The sequence below is a fragment of the Lacerta agilis genome, chromosome 3, assembly GCF_009819535.1.
Source record: "Lacerta agilis isolate rLacAgi1 chromosome 3, rLacAgi1.pri, whole genome shotgun sequence".
Classification (NCBI taxonomy): Eukaryota; Metazoa; Chordata; class Lepidosauria; order Squamata; family Lacertidae; genus Lacerta; species Lacerta agilis.
The window spans coordinates 98,891,100-98,913,942 of NC_046314.1; positions in this window are offsets into that span (position 1 = coordinate 98,891,100).

Sequence of the window (22,843 nt, forward strand, 5' to 3'; positions counted from 1 at the left end):
TCCACCAAACTAGTCGATTACACCGGTTTATGGCTATAGATTTCTATATGCACTTACTGGGACATGACTTGTGGAATTTAGTGGAACCTGAAAATGCATTGGATAGGATTTTAATTTTAATTTTTTTTTAAGTCCAGACTTCGGCTAGATTCGGTTGTCAGATCTATCCGATCTCCCCGCTTGGTCTCTCAGATGGCTCACGGGTCCTCCTATCCCCAAGAAAGTTAAGCCTGAGTGTGTGGATTTAAGTCGATGTTGTCCCACTGACCCAAAATCCTGCTGCTTCGTATGTGTGCGGGGGTGGGTGGGTGGTTGGGCTTTAAGGCGACATGGTCTACCTAAGGCGAACGTATGGGAAATTTTCGACGGGGCTTGGTCGAAAAATTTATTGGCAACTTACTTCTCTTGAGTTTCTCCATTGCATACCGCCTTTCTGCCAAGGCTTCAGAAAGGGTTGATGGTTTAAAATTTTAGAATGCACAAAAATATTCTCAGGCGAACTTCAGGAACAACAACCTGCTTTGGGCTTCACTGTTTCGCCATCTTGTCGTTTGGATCGGGATTTCTTTCTTTCACAATTTAATACTGAATTAGGAGTGATGGTTGAAGAAGTGGGGGGGGGGGAAGGGGAGCAATAACGTCAAGATCGAGAAACCCAAACCCGAGATTAGGTCAGACCTAATGGCAGAGAAAACAGAATCACCATTATTATTATTATTATTATTATTATTATTATTAATCCCCCCATCTTCGGCTTTTACCAACAGGTTGAGGGAGAGAATCCGCTTCAGGGCCAGTTCTTCTGTCTGCCCCCGAGCCTGCTCCATTCCTGTGTGTGTGTTAGTGTTACAGTAATTTCTCCATCGTTCAAGATCAATAGGAGCTTTTCTACGCATTTCAATGGGCGGTGCCTTTTTGTTTTGTTTTGTTTTGTGTTTTGTTGTTGTTATTATGAAGGTATTTATTTATGCAGGCAGACTAATGCAGGTGTCCGGGTAGGTGCTAACGGTTGCGTTGTGTATGCACACCTATCCAAGTATATATGTAAAGCCCTTTGTTTGGCGAGCGTGGGTGTCACCTGGAAAGCCCCCCTCCCCCTTGAATCCCCCCCCCCCAGCCGCGTTGGGAGCTCCCTTTGTGTGCCTCTATCCGGCCTCCGCACACACCCCAACCCCCATCCACTCCCTATTGACGTGGTGGGGGGGCCCCCGCTTCCGGCTCAGGATCGGTTTTCGATCCTCTCCCTCTCTCGGCCTGGTCAATTACAGCTGGCTGTTGCGACGGAGCTGGCCTCGCCTTGCCCGTTTTGGCTCCCTCCATCTCCAGCCTTGCCGAGGAAGGTTAGAGCCTCGGCCTGCTGCAGTTAAAAGAAACGGGGACGTTGGTGCCCTGGCATGGCTCTGATTTCCTCGGTTAGCTGAGCACAACTTTTCTATTCGTGTTTATTCATGCAGGCCCTCATTGAGCTCCACACTGCGCTGCGCTGCCCTGGATTCAGAGTGTGGGGAAGGAGAGGGGAAGCGCAGCCGCAGCAAACGTTGGAGAACACACACACACACACACACACACACACACACACACACACACACACACGCCTCACCACGCATATAGATCCCCCTCTCCTACACACCCACCACGTTATAACAAGGAGGAGACCCCCCTTTTCTTTCTCCCCCACGCCTGTCCCATTATAACAGTACTCCCCCCCTCAGCCGACTACCCCAAACACAAAGGCTTATACCATGCAAGTAGACCCAAACTCACACAGCCCTGCCCCTCCCAAATAGCACATCATCTACCCATATCTCACTCACTCACTCTCACACACTCTTAAATCAGCCTCCCAATAATCCTGGGAACTGTAGTTTACGCCTCATGCTTGGGGTGGGGGTGGGGATGAGGCTGTGCTTTAAATGTACGGCGTGCACTTAGCCCTCTCGACTTCGTGCTCCCAACGCAAACTCAGAGGCCCACTTCACGCGCACAGTGGAAGCCTCGGCCTGCCCCACCACCTCTCCACCCGCGTTGTCCACCCACATGACCAATTAGAAAGAAGTTAGCAAATGTAGAAAGGGGGAGGGGGCGGAATAACCCAGCAGCACCCAAAGATTAATAGGGGAGGAGAGAGAGAGAGAGAGAGAGAGAGAGAGAGAGAGAGAGAGAGAGAGAGAAAGAGAGAGAGAGAGAGAGAGAGGAGTTGCTGAGGAATAATATTCCAGGAGAAATGTTACCTCGAGGAGCGCAGCTCCAGAAACAGCAGTCAAAAACCAGCAGACACAGATCCAAACGCTCCTGGAATGAAGTCGGAGCTGGACTTTGTGTGGAAAGCTGCTTTAATCATCAGGAGGGAGCAATGCTTCGGAATACCAGTTGCTGGAGACCACAGGAGGGGAGAGGGCTTTTGTGCTCGGATCCTGTTTGCAGGCTTCCCACGGGCCTCTAGTTGGCCACTGTGGGAACAGGATGCTGGACTAGATGGGCCATTGGCCTCATCCAGCAAGCTGTTATGAGTTTCCTTTGAGGAAGAGGAATTGAGGCCCTGAGGGGATATGTATTCCAAACAGAGGGGTAGGGATGAGGAATGGGATTTTAAGAATGGAGGTGAAGTGGTCACATCAGCCTTGGCACCTTTGTCTCATTCCTCAAGCCCGGGACAAAGAACAGCTTGGAAGGCAACTTTTCCTGCAGAAAACAGGCCCTTGAAAGGCAGGTCAGAAAGGCAATCTGGGTTCCAACCCTGTGCCCATTTCCCTGGGAGCGAGGAGGAATGGAACTTGCTTCTGAGTAGGCGGACGCACGATGGAGATGTTAGGTTGCAGCCCTAGGAAGGAAGCCCCAATCAACACACACAGAACTTGCTTCCAAATGAACATAAATGGGGGACTTGGCTTCTGCTTCCAACTTCTTGAGAGGAAGATCATCGGATTTAAATAGCGGCCATTATATTTTTCTTCCCACTCCTCCGGCGAAGGAAAATAAGACGGGTCCTCTCCTAGCAAATCTTACCCACATTGTAATAAGGCTTCTCAGATCAAGCCGACATCTGGGCAAAGAGCCGTTCTTGCATTTCAGCTGATTCAGATCCGTGGAACTAGATCGGCTCTTTAGTCAGTCGGTTCAAATGGACTATGCTTGGTTTGCTTCGTAGGATTTGCTGTTATCTACGGGGTCTCTCTCTGTGTGTGACCTATTTACTCCGCACGGTTCTTGCTAAAGTCTCTATGATTTCTCCGCTTTATATGAGTTGCGGACTAGTGCGTAATAGGCTTGTTGCGCATATAGACAGACACCACCACCCCACACCACTACGTGAAGATTACAAGTACCTCTTGTAATATCTTGTTTGAACACCCAACATTCTTTTGAAAGCCTAAACTGGGTCAACTGCAATAGTTCAATAACATTGAAGGTGCCTGTATATATTCTCTCTCTCTCTCTCTCTTCAGTCTGTGTGATAAAAAAAAACATTCTTTAAGACTATTGGGATTTAAAACTGTAATTCTATTAAATAGTAATTGAAGGGTCGCGAGAGGCTATGATACAGGATCAGCAGCGTGTAAGCCGGCCGTTTGAACTTTAATTTGGAATCATAGGCAGATGGGATCACGGCCTCTTTATATGATGCTTGCAGATTTAAAACTAGCCGGCCCAGAAAAGGGAGGGGGGAAGGAGAGAGAGAGAGAGAGAGAGACTGCAATGCAGATTCATTCATTAAACATGAAAGGTTAGTGCAAGAGAGGAGAAACGTTTAGACGTTTAGGTGGAAGCCGGAATATCCCCCCCCCCGCCTCCATTGCACACCTCCCTTCCAACTGTCTCGCTTACTGCTTTTCAGCTGCTATTATAAATAACTCCGGATGGGACCTCCACGGAGATGATTTATACCCTGGTTTTTGTTTGGCTCCGTGTTTTATCTTTGCATCTTTCACGCGAGTGTCGCTTCTTCCATGCCCCTGTCGCATCAAAGCAAAGTGATGACTCTCTGGTCCTGGAACAACCTGGTCGACAACTCCCAGTTGTGCAATCCTCTCTCAGATGTGTCTACTCAGAGGAAAGTTTCGCGGGTTCGGATGTAGTCAGGATCAGGGGTGCCAACTTGAATAAAATATTGGGGTGGGGGTGGGCGTAGGTAAGCCCAGCGGCGCATAATCGATCACATGACACTATTTGAATGACAATGCCCATCAACTTGGGGGGGGGTTCCCGGTCCCCTCAAATATTTTATTGGGAGTTGGCTACTATGTTCATGATGGTAGTCTGGGGTCACTAGCTCGAAAGGTCAGGAAGAAATTAGAAGAAGCAAACTCCTGGAGGATAGGCCTAGACAGGGCTGATTGGACTTCCATCTTCAGAGGCGATGGTCAGACACACCATAAATTTAAGAGCAGGCTCGGGACACCTGACTTTCCCCAAAGAATCTGACCTGGGGGCTGTGGTTTGCTCAGGGTGCTGGGAACTATAGCTCTGGATCCTTTGGGGAAAACTATATGTTTTAACTGTATGGTGTCTACTCAGCACTCTGATGTTTTGAGGACAATCAACAGCTCTGGACGTAAGCTTCTGTAGAACTAGTGTGGATGGAATAGTAAGCAGAGTGACAGACTAGGGCTGGAGGAGACAGGGGTTCAAACCCCTATGATCATAGAATCATAGAATCATAGAGTTGGAAGAGACCACAAGGGCCATCCAGTCCAACCCCCTGCCAAGCAGGAAACACCATCAAAGCATTCCCGACAGATGGCTCATGGCTGTCAAGCCTCTGCTTAAAGACCTCCAAAGAAGGAGACTCCACCACACTCAGTGATGAACTTCACTGGGTAGCCTTGCTTGGGCCAGCTTCCCTCTCTTAGCCTAACCCACCTCACGGGGTTCTTCTGGGGAAGAAATTGAGCGAGGCAGAACTGTGAGATCCGCTTGCTGTTCTTGGGAGGAAGGGAAGGAGATGAAATAGACAAGAGGAGTCTGAATGGCAGCCAGGGATGGGGAACCTGTGGCCCTGCAGATGTTGATGGGCTCCACCTCTCATCAGCTCCAGCCAGCATAGTCAATGGAAGGATGGGAGCTGTGGACCAACATCTGGAAGCCCGGGCCACAGGTTATAATCTCTGGTCTAGAGTGGAAATTTTGCCCGCGGGACGGGATGTGATCTAATTTAGCGCATTTATTTTACTTTTCTTTAGTAAACAAAGCTTCCACCTCACCTCTGTGCTAGTAATGATGCGTTCCCTCCAGTAAGGCTCTTCTCCAGTGTTCGCTTTCAACTAATTCGCCCCATCCACCAGGCAGTGTTCTTTGCACAACGGCCTCCCTCTCTGAAACGGCTTGGTAACTGAACCAGAAGAAACTCGCTTTCGCCGTGGAGGGCAGGTGATGCCTTTCACTGCAGTGGGACGACACGCCTAGCAGAATTTCCTGCGTGGAAAAAGAGTGTCATCCCTAAGGTGCCCGCCTTCAAAAGTCTGACGAGAAATCCTAATCTCCCGAAAGAGAAGAGATCATTTTCACAGTCGACATTTTGTAGGGCAGAAACGCACGGAGGGTTTGGGTGCGCTCTCTATTGTTTCAACGCTGATGACGCCTAAGCCCTGTAAAGGTTTTGTTTATCTTGACAGCATTTGCATCACGATTTTCCTTAGCGGTTGCGCTTCTCCATGCGTGTCTCCACTCAAAAACTCAGTTGGTCTCTAAGGTGCTACTGGAAAGAATTTCCTATTTTGTTTCCACTCAAAAAGTAAGACCCATCGAGTTCGCGCCCAGGGAGATGTGGATAGGATCGCAGCCTAAACGCAGCCAAATGGTACTGATCATAAATCTCTGAAGACAGAATCTGCAACCCTAGAACACTTTTCTGGGGAATAAGTCTTATTGAACTCGGTGGAGATTACTTCCGAGTAGACACGCGTATATTTGCGCTCTTATTCCGCGCTAGACCTACTCAGAGTAGACCCACTGAAGATTTCGTATACGACCAAATTGGGTTCATTCATTTCAATGGGTCTACTCTAAGTAGGGCTTAAGCCCTTCGCTTTCTATGCAAATGGAGTTATTTTTGCGTGGAGGGAGACTCAGTTATAAAAGTTTTGCCCGGGCAGGCTAGCCACACACTTCAGTGACAAAGTAGGCCCCGGAGACTTCATAGCTAAGGGAATGTATGAGGCAGAGAGTCTCTCCCTATGGAAGCGCAACGCTTTATCCACAACACCCACGACCAATCAAGGTCTTAATGAATGTAAGGAGAGAGATGCCTGGGGTCACAACCATCTTTAGCGGTAGAGCACTCGCTCCCCTTTCAATCCGCGGTGATTTCGGCAGGGGCAGAGAAAGAACCCTGGAGAGCCGCTGCCAGTCAGTGTAAAGCATATTGAGCTAGATGAGCCGATGTTCTTACTGAAAGGCAGCTTTCCTGTGTTCTGTTCCTTTGTTCATCTGAATCCCTCTACCCCTCGCCCCCCCAGTGCTATTGGATGGGCTGGCTGTGATATTTTTTCAACGGCGGGGGGGTGGGGGTGGGAAGAGAAGAATAAACTCTGCACATGCTCAGATGGCTGAAAGGATTTCGTGCCCAGATTTGCTTCTGAAACTAAGCCCAGGATCAACGAACTGAGTCCTGGTGTTGTTGTTTTTTTGAGGGTGGGGGAGAAATATTCCTCCCACCACAAACAGTGGCAAGAAGCAAGATGTTTCTCGCAAGATTTGGGGTATCGCCCCTGTACCTTCACTCTCCGCCCTTTGTTCCGCGCATTTAACATCTCCCTTCGACAACTCTGCCCCCTGCTCTTGTTTATTTCTAAATATTTGCCAAAGCAGTCAGTTTAGAGGCTAACCTAATTAACACCCCCCCTTCCCCCAACTCATCCAGCGCGAATCGTCTGCGCAATCCCTGGCGCAAAAAGAGCGGGGGCGAGGCGGGGGGGGGTGTCGGGTTTTCCTTCTTTTTTTAAAAAAAATGCTCCGCTTTGGGGTCGTTTGTGAGTTCCAGGAGATTACGGGCTGGAGCCTTTCCAGATCGTAGATGGTTTTAGATGTTGAATTTTCCGATGAGTATTTACCATCATAACTAATTTAAGACCATTATTAAATAGAAATTCTCAGCAGGGCTCCTTAATGATGGAACACGTTGCTAATTAGAGAGTTTACGCTCTGTTTTGGCGAGGCGGTCTAGAGGGACGGGGGTGTGCTCGGCATGCAAAGGCAGGATTACCAACCAGGAAGGGAGGGAGGGAGCGAGCGAGCGAGAAAGCAAGATGGGGCGGGGGGCGAGGCTGGAATGAGCAAACTCACCAAGCCTGAACATTTCAATCGTATGATTAGAGAGACAGGCGAGGCTCGCCTTATCTCCGCAGCAGCGCGAGGTAACACGAAGCACCGTCGGCTTCGTGTTACATTCACACGAGCACGCTGCAGCACGGGGACTGCAGAGGGACGGGAAACGCCTATCTACTATCTTGCCCGGTCTTTTTAGGACCAGATTCGTTACAAAAATGACAACCTTCAGCCAGAGCGCCTTGGTACTGCCTGCGTGATCTCACGTTAAACTCCAATGCGTGGTTAACTGACTCGCTCTTTGACTTGAGAATGTGTGCGAGGCTCCCCGACTGAGCGTCCCTTACTTGGGAACCACATGCACGCTTCAGAAAGAGGTGGCAGAATGGAGAGTACCACTGCTTTAATGCAGGTGGGGCGTCACGTTTTTTTTAAAAAATGACATAGAATCATAGGAGTTGGAAGGGACCCTGAGGATCATCTAGTCCAACCCCCTACAATACAGGAATGAAAATGCAGCTGCCCCATATGGGGATAGAACCTACAACCTTGGTGTCATCAGCACCACGCTCTAAGCAATCATGTCATCCTAGTTAAGAGCAGAACAACAACCCAAACCAAGTCTCTGTGTAAGCAGAAAGCTAGCACAGCATGGAGGGGCCGAAATGACCAAACCTTGGTAGTTTAATGCGTTTCCGTTTGCAGTGAAGTTTTCAGTGAAAGGACACCGGGGTCTTGTTGGCAGGAATAAGCCATCCCAGTTCCGGTCTACAGCCGAATGAGGTCATAGAATGGACTGCACCACTTGGGACACAAGTGGGGAATGGGAATGCTTCCTTATGCGAAAAAAGGCTTGCAGATAGATAGCCAGCACGAAGTTGGGTCAGCAAAGCCTTCTGCAACCTGGTGTTGGGTGAGAGAGGTGGTGGTCATGCACTACAACTCCCATAATCCCTGACCATTAGCAATGATGGCTGGTACTAATGGAAATGGGAGTCGAACAACTTGCGTGTTACACCCATTCCCACCACCCTTCTGAGCAATACCCCTCCCCACTCCCTCACTATATTTAAGGGTCTGACCGTCTGGTGACTTCCGTTTCAGTGTATCTGAAGAAGTGTGCATGCACACAAAATCTCATACCAAGAACAAACTTAGTTGGTCTCTAAGGTGCTACTGGAAGGAATTTTTTATTTTATTTTATTTTATTTTAACTTGCGTGTGTCACAGCCCCCAACATCCTTGGCTGGTCCAATTTCTGTTTGTAGAGAGTTCTATGTAGAGAGTATTGACAATAGATGAACCCTACCCCCCCCCCCCCACGTCTGAAGTGGTGCAGTCTGTCTTCCTCAGAATCCTGCTACCCCTATAATCCCACCTTCCCTTCTGTTACATGTGAAGATCCAGCCCACAAGTTTAACTGGGGATTATAAAATGTTGATGAGAAAGAAAATGATGTGGAGGCCCAGGTGAACCTGCCTTGGACCCTACTAACTTTAACTTATGTATCAAAACTTTTTTATTAAGTTAATTTAATACCCTTCATCAAGAAATTCCGGGACAGTGCTTTCTGCTGAACAGCTAAAAGCAGGAGGAGTTCGGATACTTACTTTACACTGGGCATTTGCCAACAGCTAGCATAAAAGGTAAAGGGACCCCTGACCATTAGGTCCAGTTGTATCCAACTCTGGGGTTGCGGCGCTCATCTCGCATTACTGGCCAAGGGAGCCAGTGTACAGCTTCTGGGACATGTGGCCAGCATGACAAAGCCACTTCTGGTGAACCAGAGCACTGCATGGAAATGCCGTTTACCTTCCCGCCGGAGTGGTACCTATTTATCTACTTGCACTTTGATGTGCTTTCGAACTGCGAGGTTGGCAGGAGCAGGGACCGAGCAACGGGAGCTTACCCTGTCACAGGGATTCGAACCGCCGACCTTCTGATCAGCAAGCCCTAGGCTCTGTGGTTTAACCCACAGCGCCACCCGCGTTTTATTATTGTAAGCATACCTTACAATAATAAGATATCCCTCTCTACCACAACTACCGTTTGTAATCATAAGCTATCCATGGTGTCCCAGATTGCAAAAGTCAAGTATTTTTCTGCTTAGAAAGAGACCATTCAGATCATCAAATTAAACCCAAGGTAACTTGATTGCCCAGTGTAATGGTTTTAGAGCGTTGGACCAGGACCTGGGAGGCCAGCTGTCAAGTCTCTGCTCAGACGTGAAGCCAGCTGAGAGACCTTGGCCCAGTCACTGTTTCTCAAGCCTCACCTGCCCCACAAGGTTGTTCTCGGGGTAGAATGGAGGTGGGGAGAGAATTGCCATGTTGAACTCCTTGGAGGAAAGGTGGGATATAAATGTAATAATAATAATAATAATAATAATAATAATAATAATAATAATAATAATACCACCATGTTCAGTTGGTTAGAGCACGGTGCTGATAACAGCAAGATGGCAGGTTTGATCCCCATATGGGACAGCTGCATATTTCTGCATTGCACAGGGTTGGACTAGATGACCCTCAGGGTCCCTTCCGATTCGAGGAGATTTTCTTGAACAAACAAACAAACACTAGATAAATGGTTGACTATAGCTCCACAATATCTATTACTAATGTACAAATTGTTCGAATGGGGCACTGCAGGGGCAGGTCAGACTTCAGGCTTGTGGGATATGTCTTGTTTGTTTGCTAGAACCCTGCAGCCGACTAAATGGATTTATGTGTCGTGGGGTGTGGGGCATAAAGAGAACAGTGTGCAGCCCAGGAATTTATTTTCAGTTCTAACACTGAGCTCACAGTCCTAAAGCACACACACACACACACCCCAACTCTTGATTTCCCACCCCAACTTTCTTCTGTGCAACAGCCTAACAGGGAGTGGGGTTTTTGTTGCTAATGTTAAATAAATAGGAGTCAGGCTGTGTATACTTGAAGCACGTTTCCCCCCCTCCACTCATAGAATTCTGGTCACTTTGTTAAGGGTTTGGTAGTTTGTTAAGGGTTGCTGAGAATTGTAATGCTGTGAGAGGCAAGCTACCATGCCCAGAAGGGGTGCTAACCTGAACAAAATACTTTTTGGTGGGGGGAGGAAGCCCTGCCCTGCATAATTAATCACAAGATGCGGTGCACACACCCCAGTAGAATGGCAATTAACATTGGGGGGACTGGCCCCCTCAAATATTTTATGGGGGGCAAGGGCCCTCAGGCCCTAGGAATTGGCTCCAATGGCTGCCCAGAATTCTTTGAAGGAAAGAACACAATTTGAATGTGCTTTAAAGTGCTGGGTTACCCAAACTTGGACCTCCAGCTGTTTTTGGACTACACTTCCCATCATCCCTGACCACTGGTCCTGCTAGCTAGGGATGATGGGAGTTGTAGTCCAAAAACAGCTGGAGGACCAAGTTTGGGAAATCCTTGTATAGTGTGTACACAACTTCAGAATCTATGCTGATCTGCTGCAAATCACTCTGAGGTCTACCAGGAGATGCCATTTTGTGTTCAGCTCACCCCTGGATTTGGTGCCACATGAACAGCTGTCTCATGTAGTATCGTGCATAGCTGTCTCATGTAGTATCGTGCATAGTGCAGTTGCTTCAGTGGTGACACTGAGCTTTGGAAGTGAAAGCTCAAACTGCCCTCTAGATCTGAACATCTCTGGGTGGCCTTGTTCAGCATAATGCGCCTCACAGCGTTTTATGTGAGAAGCCAAACCTGCTCTGAGTACTAAAGGGTGAGGATAGGGTGGGTGGGTGCCATTTTTACTGGTCTGGAAGATACTTTCTTTTTTAGATATATGAATTATTTTATACTGGTGCATAGTAAAGTTAAACAATGGCCGGCTCAGGCAGAATGATTGTTGTGGGAAATGATGCTTTAGATCACGGTCCTCTAGATGTTGGTGAAAACCCGCTCCCATTATCCTTGCCCATTGGCCACCACACTGGCTGGGGTTGATAGAGGTTATAATCCAACATAATCTGGAGGGCCCTATCTGAATCTTCCCAGCTGTGAACCACTTTGAATTCTTTCACAGAAAGATAATATATACAGAGCAATTTAAAAACAAACAAACACCAATGCACTTTTCTGGCCAATGTAGTATTTCTCTATGTGGAAGATGGATTTGCCAAGTGCGTGAATTCCTTTGTGTGAAACAATTATAAGAAAAAACCCTATTGAATAGGGTGACATTTTCTGATCTGTGTTGCTAACACTGCTATTATGCGGTCTGCAAATGAAACTGCAACGAACGCTCTCAAAATACGCTGCTTGTGTCAGTCTGAACTGCACCCAAGATAGCATAGACTTGCTGAGTGTCTGTCTCCCATCACTAAGTAGGAGGAACACAAATGTAACAAAAAGGTTACCCTGGCAGGTGTTTGACCTTTCTGAGTGATGGTAACCACTGCAACCATTTTCATACTGTTTCAGGGTATAACAGGTAACACTTGTTAATGTGGCATGTTGTACATTACCCCTAGCGTCGCAGGTTATGAAAGCCAGTGGCTTCTTTATACCAAACGGTTACAACTGTGAAAAGCTGGGACATACAGCCAACCATGAATCTAAGATGTAGGAACGGAAGAGGAGCCCTGTTGGATCAGAGCAAAGGTCCATCTATTCCAACCTTCCCATGGTGGCCAAACAGGATGTCCCTATGTATTGCTCTCCTCTGCTGTTGATTCCCAGCACCTGACATTCAGAGGTATACTGCCCCTCCTGCTGGAGGTTCCATTTAGCTGACCTGGCCAAAAGCTGATGAAAGATCTGCCCTCCATGTCACCCTCCTTTATGGGCATCTAAACCATGTGGCCTTAACCATATCTTGTAAGAACGAATTCCACAAATTTATCCCGCAGCACGTGCAGAATGCCTGTTCTGAACCACCTGCCGATCAGTTCCATTGGATGGTCTGGAGTTCTGCTGGTGTGAGAAGGGGGTGGCGAATTATTTCTCCCGCTCATGCATAAATTTAATAAAGCTCTGTCGTGTCCATTATCTTCCCGGATTTGTCTTTTCTTCTCGGTTAAAAAAGAAACCTGTATCAGTGTTAAAATCTCTGCAGCCAATGGTGGCCAAGTCCTCTGGAACAAAGGAGCAGGAGGCAAACTACCCAAAGATATTCTCTATTTCTTGTTCTAAAGGGGTTTCAGGGCTACGTTGGCCTGCCAGCTGTGCCATCCTTTGGCCTAAAGAACCCTGCCACTCATCCTGGGTCTGCAGTGGCGGCTCCTGGCTGTGGTATATATGATAATGGTAAGACATTTTACTTGTAAGGTTTACAGACTCGGCTCTAATCTGCCCACTCATTCATGCATCCATTCATCTTTTTTATAAAAAAAATGAAAGAGAAGGCTTAAGCACACATACCTAAGAGTTTCCTTCCAACACCCCTCCAAAGCAGAGAGACAGCCCATTGTATATGTACGATTCCAAGATCGTCACCCCTAGTGAACAGCAGAGAAGGCACTGCCCCACAATCCTCAGTCTGCCCTCAGCCAGCTCTCACTTCCCCACTTTCTCTCTTAAAACTAGTCCTATTGGCTGCCTTCCTCCTCCATAGGCTCAGTGTTGCTCTTGTTGAACTCAGCAAGGAAGAGGATGGGGACAAAACTAGAATTAGTTGGCTCTGCTTTCTTTCTTTCTCTGGCTCCACCTACTGCTGGTCTCCCTGCCTTCTGTCCTGTCAGTCCCAATGGCACCACTCAATATTGGTGAAAAGGTAACCTTGGATTTCCACAGTATCTATCAACCATCCATCCATCCATCCAAAGGGAGTGGCTGCAGCTGGTTCTGATTTACTGGTGCATATACATGTTACATGCTGAGATGTAAACTTAAAATATCTTAGATGTGTGCCTGAGCACTGCAAGAACCAGCATGGCAGACACTAGACAGACTTCAGACTTGTGGGAGTTGCTTTTTAATTTTTTCTTCTAGAACCCCAAGGTCAGGTGCAAAATAGTGGCTCAACTGGGCAGATATGCACTAAGAATTAAGGAACATGCTCAGCTCAGGAAATTATGATCACAAGTCCCTTCACATATAAATCTACTCCCAATAGCTCTTTTTCAACAACCCCATTTCGGAGGGGAAACACTTTGTAGCTGTTGCCCTGGGAGTCAGAAACCATTGCAAATCACCCAGAGATCTGCCAGTAGATCCTACTCTCTCTCCTGCCCACCGCTGAGCATAACAGACAGAGAGGATGAGGGATCCAGCTTCACATCAGTCCTGAAGCTTACTGGGTCACCTTCTACCAAATTAGTCTACCTCACAGGGTTGTTGTGAAGATAAAGCAGTGGGGATATGAAATATGCCACCCTGAGTTCATTGGAGTATGTTTCTTTTTTCCCTTTTTTAAAAAACGCACACATAAAACTAAAACGTGACACGTGACGTTGCTCCAGAGACTTGGGTTTTCTAAGGAAGCCCCCCTGGGGTGGCCTGAGCCTCCCATTCAAACAATAACATGCGCACGTGCTCAGTTGAATTCCGGAGCCTCTCGCTTTTGTCTCTTTCTGTGTTGCAGTGCGGTGTGTGTGTGTGTGTGTTGTTAAATAACACGGAATGCCACTGGGAAGAAATCTGGCCTGTGTTCTCTGGGGCCTTTCCCTCCACCAACCCCCCTTTTAAGTGTCATGCAACTTCCTCTCCGCCGTCCAGTGTTGCTCTCAACCTGTTTGCGGTGTGAACAGAGGGAGAGAGTTCACTCCTTGTTAGCGTAGCGTGTGCACTTGGGCGTTAGGGCAAAGCCTTGTTTTTCTTCTCTCGCTTTTTTTTTTTTTTAATCTGAGCCTTGGAGACTCTCCCTCTCTCCCCTCCTTCATCTCCAAGTGTCAGAAGGGAACAGAAGCGCACACATATCTCCCTCCTCTCTATCCAAACAAAGGGCGTCTTTGGGTCCACGGAGCTTCCCAGAAGAGGCGCCGGGCTTCTGCCCCGCCCCGGCTGCATAACCTGGGAAGCAAAGAAGTCAAAAGCAAACCGGATCTGCCAGCCAAACCTTCCGCTGGGGAAATATTGGAACTCCGCGCACTTTAAAAAAGCAAAACGAGAGGGGAAAGTTCTGGTTATTATCACATCCAAGTTTGCCCCTTAATTTCCCTTGGCTGCGGCAAGTCGGTGATTAAGAGACGGGCTCTCTGCACACGCTCAGAGGCGTTCTGGAAGATTTTCTTTATTACTTCGCCAGCTGCCGTGGCTCCTGGGTTGAGTCGTGGCCTTCCAAGACGCAGCGTTGGAACCGGAAACACATTCCTGGGCTGATACCGGCACAAAACTGACCGCCCCGTTACTCTTCAGAGCTATGTAATTGAGTAGGGCTGGAATCAATATCTGGGGGGGGAATAATATCAACAAGCTCTGGTCATCCTCAACACTGTTTTTTGAAGTTTACATTCTATCACTTGGTTTCCCCAAGTCTTAGTTTTGACCTCAGTTGTTGTAGCATAGGCTGCTCTAACTCTGTTTCCTCCAGATCTGTTGGACTACAAATTCCACAAAACACATGGAGGGCATTGGGTTGGCAAATGCTGTTGTAGCATCCAAAATGGCCTAGTAGGGCTGCTTAGCTCTCGGAGACCTCAATGAATCTGAGGCACACAAAGGATGTAAAAGGCTCCCCAGAGGCAATCTAGCCTAACCCCTGAAGACAGGGTCACAACAGCAAAGGTCTGCAGAGGACTTTAATGTGTGAGCCTGCAAAGGGCACAAACTAACCAAGGTTGCAGTCCGAACCCGACTTAGATGAGAGTAAGCCCCACTGAATTCAATGGGACTTGCTCTTGAATAAACATAGGATTGCACTCTTTGGAAGTAACTGAACAACTCCCCTCTTGATCCTGATTTCATTCAACACAAGAGGGCTCTCTCTCCCTCCCTCCCTCCCTCCCTCCCTCTCTCTCTCTCTCACACACACTGCACAGAAAGGCATCAGAGAAGTGTGGGGTACTAGACAATGACGATAATTTAAAAAGGAATGGCGTCTCAATGATTTGGTTCTTCTTTCTAATGCACTGGCTACAGTTAATAATAACCAAAGTACTCCTAGCATCTATTATTTGTGTACCGATTCCCTAAACATATAAATGACTTTGTGCATCTCAGCAAATCCTTAAAACAACAGTACGTTATTATCCTCAGAGATTGCAGATGGGAAACTGAAGTTGGCCAAGTGTAAACTGGCAAAGGCCACCTGGCCTTGTTCTTCACGAGGAAGCTGAGATTGGAACCAGAGATTCTCAGCCCACAGCCACTCCACTTCTAAGGAAGGGTTGGTTTTTCTTGCTTCTGATGATCTTTTCTGGGAGTGCACATGACACCGGACATGATTTGCAAGTGTGATAGGATCAAGGCAATTCTTCTCTCAGATTTAAGAGTCATGGATTTAATTCAAGAGGCAAGGACATCTAAGTAAATCTATCCATACCAGTGCCAGATTTCAATTCCAGTAAAAAAACAACAACAACCCACAGCAACCCCTTTTTTAAGCTGTGAGAACTGTCAAAACACACAGAGAGATTTGCTTGGAAGTGCTAGCCTCTTGTTTTTTTAACTCGAGTGAACTCTTCATACCAGTCTTTAAAATTCTGCAGAACCAGCAAGGAGTGTCAGACCAGTGGTATATAAGAGACCTGACCATTATTCGGAACTCCCAGGCAAAACACCAAGAGGACTTTAATAAATTTACTGGATACACTTCCAAAAGCCAAGATTCCTTGTCACCAAAATTTCACTTTAAATAAAGCATATCACATTGGAAACAAATTGTGTATAACATTTTATTTTACTTTAAAATATGTATGTATGTATATATGTATGTATGTATATATAAACAGGTGCAACATTTCAAATTATGCTCAGACCTTCTTTGGTTTCCCAGGATAAAAATAAGATGTTTGGTTTTTTTTTACAGAAACTCACACAGGTAAACAGCAATTGCAGGTAGCCATTCAGGGATGGAGGAAAGGAACACTTGTATTAAGATCAACAAACCTGTACTAGTTTATTGGGGTCCCTTCCAAGTCTCTGGTTCTCTGATTAACTTTTTAGTTGGCAGTAATAAAAGTATTACTTTCGATTCACAGAGGTGACTGGATCTAATAAAGACAGGGAACTTTGTATAGCACATCTCACCTGGAAAAAGCTTTGGTGGGAAACTGATGTGAGTAATTAACCTTTTTCTTAAATTATATGCTGGTAGAAGTCAAAGAGCCACAAGAAGAACTTAGACAAAGGAATAGATAGAGAATTATAGGGCAATCTTGTACATGTCTATTGGGCAACTCCATTGTATTAAATGGATCTTACTCCCAGGTATGTATCGAATTGCAGCCTTAGATTCTAATCTACATTCAAGCTTCGGCAAATCAGCTGCAGAATCAGGTAGATCTGCTTTGTTGTGTACAGCATATATACTGTATATATTTAGCACAATGACATTACAATAATACCAAAGTAAAACATTGGGATGACTTTGTTTGGGAACTCCTGGCCCTCAATTGCCTGGTGAAGGAATATATTGCTCAGGAAGACATAAACCATCTTCCAGAGAGGATGAGTGTCCAAGAGCAGCCATATTTAGAGAAAATATCTGAGCATAAATTGGTTCAGAAGTTTCCCGAGATTTGCTCTCAGAAGCCAATGAGATCCAGGCAGGGTACAGAAAATAGAAGAGGAACAGTAAACATGGTCTAGCATTGCTCCACAGTTTCCAGCTCTAGGAATGGAGGGATGGAAGCTGGGAAGGTGGGGGCAGCACTGAGGTATCATGGGAAGAGCTGTACCGTAGCTCAGAGGCACAATACTTACTTTGCATATAGAACAAGAAGGGGCAATCTGTGCCCAACTCTCTCAGCTTAATTTCATGAGACCACGTGGGTATACTTGTTGTGGGTGATAAGTCAGTGGATGGGCAAGGGAACAGGGCGAAAGCAAGTAGGGGGGGGGGAGAAGGAAGCTCCAGCCCCCCACATTTCTGGCCTTGCTTTCACCCACCACTACCCTCAGCCCTGCCCATTGCCAGCTGTGGTTGACCCAACAGAGCATCACCCTAGGGCATACAGCTCTTGACAAAAATTCCTCACCTTTGGTGTAGATAGAAGATCTCAGGTTCAGTCCTTCCCATTTGCACTTACAAGGATGGGAGACCTCCACCACCCAAGTTGTTGGAATCTGACTTCCATAGCTAGCAGGCTATCCTAGAAAAGGTAAATGGACCCCTGACCGTTAGGTCCAGTCATGGATGACTCTGGGGTTGCAGCACTCATCTTGCTTTACTGGCCGAGGGAGCCGGTATACAGCTTCCGGGTCATGTGGCTAGCATGACTAAGCCACTTCTGGCGAACCAGAGCAGCGCACGGAAACACCGTTTACCTTCCCGCCAGAGCAGTACCTATTTATCTACTTGCACTTTGACATGCTTTCGAACTGCTAGGTTGGCAGGAGCTGGGAACGAGCAATAGGTTCAGTGGTTTAGACCACAGCGCCACCCTTGTCCCAGGCTATCCTAGCAGTTGTAGTTGACATCAAAATCTCAGACAGCAGGAAGGAGGAAGAACCTTTACCATTGGGGCAGACACCATTGGGTCATATTTATCCCAAGGTATCCCTACAATTTCTGATGAAGCCTAACTCTAAAGTGTTCCTCCTTGTGAAAAAATATATTTACAGTATTTCATCATCTTTTCTAAAAGCAACACCTGGAGGATCCCTGCACCTGATTTATTTATTATTCCAAGGGACATTTCTAACCTGGCTTTTCCTCCAAGAAGCTGTCAAGGTGGCAAACATAATCCCCCCCCACTCCACAACTACCCTGTGAGATAGGTTAGGTTGAGAGATAAGTGACTGGCCCAAAGTAACCCAGTAAAGTTTGTGGATGAATAGAGAGACTGAACATGGGTCAAACGCTGCAATCCCATATCCACCCCTTTAAACTCAACGGGACTTTCCTCTGAGTAGAGATGGATGAGCTCAAAGTCCCCAACAATCTAACCACTACATAGGAACCAACTCCTGGGGGTGAGGTCCCTTCACACACACACAATATTTGAGGGGGTTACCACCCCCCAAATTTGATGCTCATTGTCATTCAAATGGGGTGTGTGATCTATTATGCAGGGCGGGGCATACCTGCCTCCCCCAAATATTTTATTCAAGTTGGCACCCCTGAACCACTACATCAGCCTTCCCCAAGGTGGTACCCTGCAGCTGTTTTGGAGCACAGCTCCCATCAGCTCCTGCCTGCAGGATCTAAAGGGCACTAGGTTGGGGAAGACTGCACCACACTATTCTGGTGTGAGTCTGGCACACCTCTCCCTCCACATCTCATACACATATTCGTCTCTGCATAGGAATTATTTATGATTACTATTTATCCCACTGGGTCCTTGCTGTCAACGGATCTGCGACCACCTCCAGCGTTCAGAGAAGCGTCGAGAATTGGCCTCTTTTTTGCAGAGAGAGAGAGAGAGAGAGAGAGAGAGAGAGAGAGAGAGAGAGAGAGAGAGAGAGAGAGTCATGAAACCCCCACCCCGCCCCGCCCCCAAGCCACCTTCCAGCGGAGTTCAGATCAGCAAGAAGCCATCGAAGCAGAAGTCAGGTTATCTTCTTCTCAGCCACACTTGGGCGACACCTCCTCTCTCCATGAATTGCTAATTGCCTTCTGGGCGCGCAGGAAAGAAACTACCCCCCCCGCCTAATCTTCCATTGTTTTCGCTCAAGAGGGTGTCTGCCAGGATCATGGGGGGCGCTTGGAGGGCAGGAGAGGGAGGGGTTGGCAGCGAGGCTTCCTTGGAGCCAAGGTCTGCGTGTTCTGAGTCCCAGAGTAGAGAAACAAGGAAGAACGCCAGGGCCTCTGAGCACGTGCAGAGCTCCCAGTGCTCACAGCCCGCCCCCATTCTGCCTCTTCTTTCCTGCCTTTGTAAGTGGCTGATCAGGAGAAACTAGTTTCTTCTCCCCCGGAGAGTTTCGCCAGCCCTATGGCCCATGAACCTTGGAGACTAAACAACTGGTATGACGTCATAAAACTGCGGGGACTAAAACCCACTTCAGGAGATACATGAAGTTGCAGGTGAAAAAAGATGGAGATTGTAAGCACTGGAGTCAGAGGGAAATGAAATTCAAGGAGTAGAGAGATTCATTAGTGTTAGCTTATGGAGTTCTTCATATGCAACAGCAGAAGTTAACCATAGTGTACAAATCCTTGTTTGGAGCGCACATTCAACTGAGAAACAAACAAACCATTATGAGTAGTATGAAGTGTGAAAGAGCTTCTGTTCATAATAAGAAGCATATAACTGTATAGGAAAGCCTACAACTAGTCTAGCTGACTCGGTTGGAGAAACAAAGGCAGCCATGCTCGCTCCTTTGTTCTCAGAAGAGAGATCCAAGATGACCACAGGCTGGAGGTCTAAAAAGAGAAGCGAGGGGGGGAGGAGTGGAAGTGAGAGAAGATGAAACCTGTGGTCTCCATTTTTTTCATCAAAGGTCAGCGCAAGACCCAAGGAACAAACTCGGTCTCCTTTAACGCCACGCAAACCCTTCTCTCTGCAAACTGAGAGCGCTGCGAGCACTTCCAACAACCAGCACCTATGCAAACAGCGTTGAGAGCCAGTGTGGTGTAGTGGTTAAGAGTGGTAGACTTGTAGTCTGGGGAACCGGGTTCGCGTCTCCGCTCCTCCACATGCAGCTGCTGGGTGACCTTGGGCTAGTCACACTTCTCTGAAGTCTCTCAGCCCCACTCACCTCACAGAGTGTTTGTTGTGGGGGAGGAAGGGAAAGGAGAATGTTAGCCGCTTTGAGACTCCTTCGGGTAGTGAAAAGCGGGATATCAAATCCAAACTCTTCTTCTCTTCTTCTGCAGCGTTGATGGGTAACAATACATTTGGCAACGGGAAAGGGTCTCTCACTTCAGACCCCAACGAGCAGAGCTCAACTTCTTGATGTTATCATTACAACCCAGCAGTTTCACGATGGAGCCCAAAGGAGCTCAAGAGAGAACTCTTGTTGTAATGCAGTAGCTGTGAACAAGGATCATGTCCCTGGCTCAACTTTCGCCACACATCCGAGCAAGTTGATGGAAACCCTGCACGTGAGAAGCGCTTGAGGCTTTGTGTAAATGCGAAGGATTGTTTTTGCGCGGTGTGTGGAAGGAACGCCTGGGGCTCTGCACACGGAGACGCCCTGCAGGATTACCATTTATTATTGTTATTATATATTCCTTTAAAATGTTTATCGCACCCTTCCTACCATAGGAGCCAACTCCTAGGGCCCGAGGTCCCCTTGCCACCCCCAATAAAATATTTGTGGGGTCCAGTCCCCCCCCAGTTGATGGGCATTGCCATTCAAATGTTGTGAGTGCGCCACATCATGTGATCGATTATGTGGGGCAGGGCTGCCCCCCAAATATTTTATTCAAGTAGGCACCCCTGGCGTGCCTGGCGTGCTCTGGTCCATGGGGTCACGAAGAGTCGGACACGACTGAACGACTGAACAACAACAAAGGCACCCCTGCTTCCTACAAAGAGCTCAAGGTGGCACACAGGATCCTTCTTACCAAAAATTCATCTTCTCATACCAACCCTGCGAGGTGGGCAAGATTAAGATACAATTCTGCGGGGTGGGCATTTAGCTCCAGCTCACCCAGCCTGCATGCATCCTGACTGAGAATTGGATCCCAAGGCGTGGTGTTCTCAAGGTCCAGTACCTTAGCCACCACCCCACAGTAATGGCTCCCGGAGAGATCTTGAACCCCAAAGGCCAAGTATGGAGTCTCAGCGGTTTAGGGCAGGCTTCATTCCCCTGTAGCTGGGGTGCGAAACCCGTGGCTCTCCAGATGTGCGGGACTGCGACTCTCATCATCCCTGACCATTGGCCATACTAGCTGGGACTGATGGGAGTTGGAGTCCCATCAGCCCCAAACTCATCTTCCTGCTTGTGGGCTACCCAGAGGCATTTAGTCGGCCACTAATGAGGACTAGAAGCATGGTAGGTCGGCTGCAGCGGGATCTTGGCATGTTCTAAGACTTAAACCCCGAAGGTTTTTGACATAGGAACCAACTCCTAGGGTCCGAGGGGTCTTCGCTCCACCAATAAAATATTTGCGGGGACAAGCCCCCCCCCCAAGTTGATGGGTATTGTCATTCAAATGGTGTGCGTGCACCTTGTCATGTGATCGATTATGCGGGGCACGGCTAACCTGCCCCCCCAATATTTTATTCAAGTTTGCACTCCTGGTTCCTGAGTCAACCCTCCGCCCAGCCTCCCCTTCCCAGCCTCTGACAAAAGTACCCCAATAGTACCTGCCCCGGGGGTTGTACCTCGGGTTGTTTTTTACTCTTCTCCGTCCACCCCCACTATCGCTGCTTGGGGCCCTGCTCTTTCCCCGTAGCCCCTCTAGCTGAACACGACCCCTGGATTTTTCTCTCTTCCCGCACAGCTCCCCGGGAAAGGAGCCTCGGGGTTTGGAACAAAAGGCGCAGCCCAGAGCTGCCACTTCGCCAGTCGAAGTGGCGGGCGCAGAGGCGGCAGCTGCTTGCCTGCCGGGAGGCGACCGGGGAGGAGGCGGAGGAGAGCGGAGGTTGAGCAACGCGCACAGGCAGCCTAGGCTCCCGTCCGCCCCCACCCCGGAGCGAGGAAAGAGCAGCCAAGGCTCCGGGGAGTCGACGGGCGAGAAGCGTCGGAGACTCGCGCAGGTTTTACACCGCGCGCAGACTGATCCGGAGCGCGCTTGCTTGGGAAGAACGTCGGAAGGGACAGGGAGTCTGCGGAACTGACTTCCGAGGAAACGGATTCTAGAAGGGAAATAAGTGAACCGTCTTCGAAATTAGGCCAGGCGGAGAATACTTAGCTGTATTCCCATTAAACATCAAAGAAAGCACATAGATTCTATTCTATTCTATTCTATTCTATTCTATTCTATTCTATTCTATTCTCAGCCCATTAAAACCGAATAAATTTACTTTTAAGTCCTTGTCTGGGGTATTGAATGGGACATTCCCCTTTAACCTGACCCTGACTCTCAGATTCATTATCTGAAAATACTCCCTTATTTTAATGATTAAAAATAAATAAAAACCCAAGAATCCGAATGAAAACCCTGCACGGCACAGGTAAACTGTTTTACCGAGGGAGGCAGGAAACCGAGAGTATACGCTGTCTCAAAACAGCAGCCAAACACGCCTATCCGCGCAGTCATATCCGTGCTTATGCAGACAGCTGAAATGCAAATCTGTATTTATGTACTGTAACTGTTTGTCTAAATGGCACCCGAGGTCCAAAGCAATTTATCTTGACGGTGTCTCATTGAGCTCAATAACATTTACTTCCACGCAATGGATGCAGGATCCAGACCACAGGGAAAGACAGAGAAAGGCATTTCTGTCATTAAGAGTTAAGATGTTTGATAGCCTTCCTTTTCCCCAAGGGTTTTCCCCCCCCAAGGCTCAGGAAAAGTAAGAAGGCAAGGAATCTGGCAAGGCGGAGGTTGTAACTGGAGCAACGTTCCACCGGTAGTTATTTGATTTTATTGTTCTATGACGGCTAAAACGGATTCATATAACAGAGAT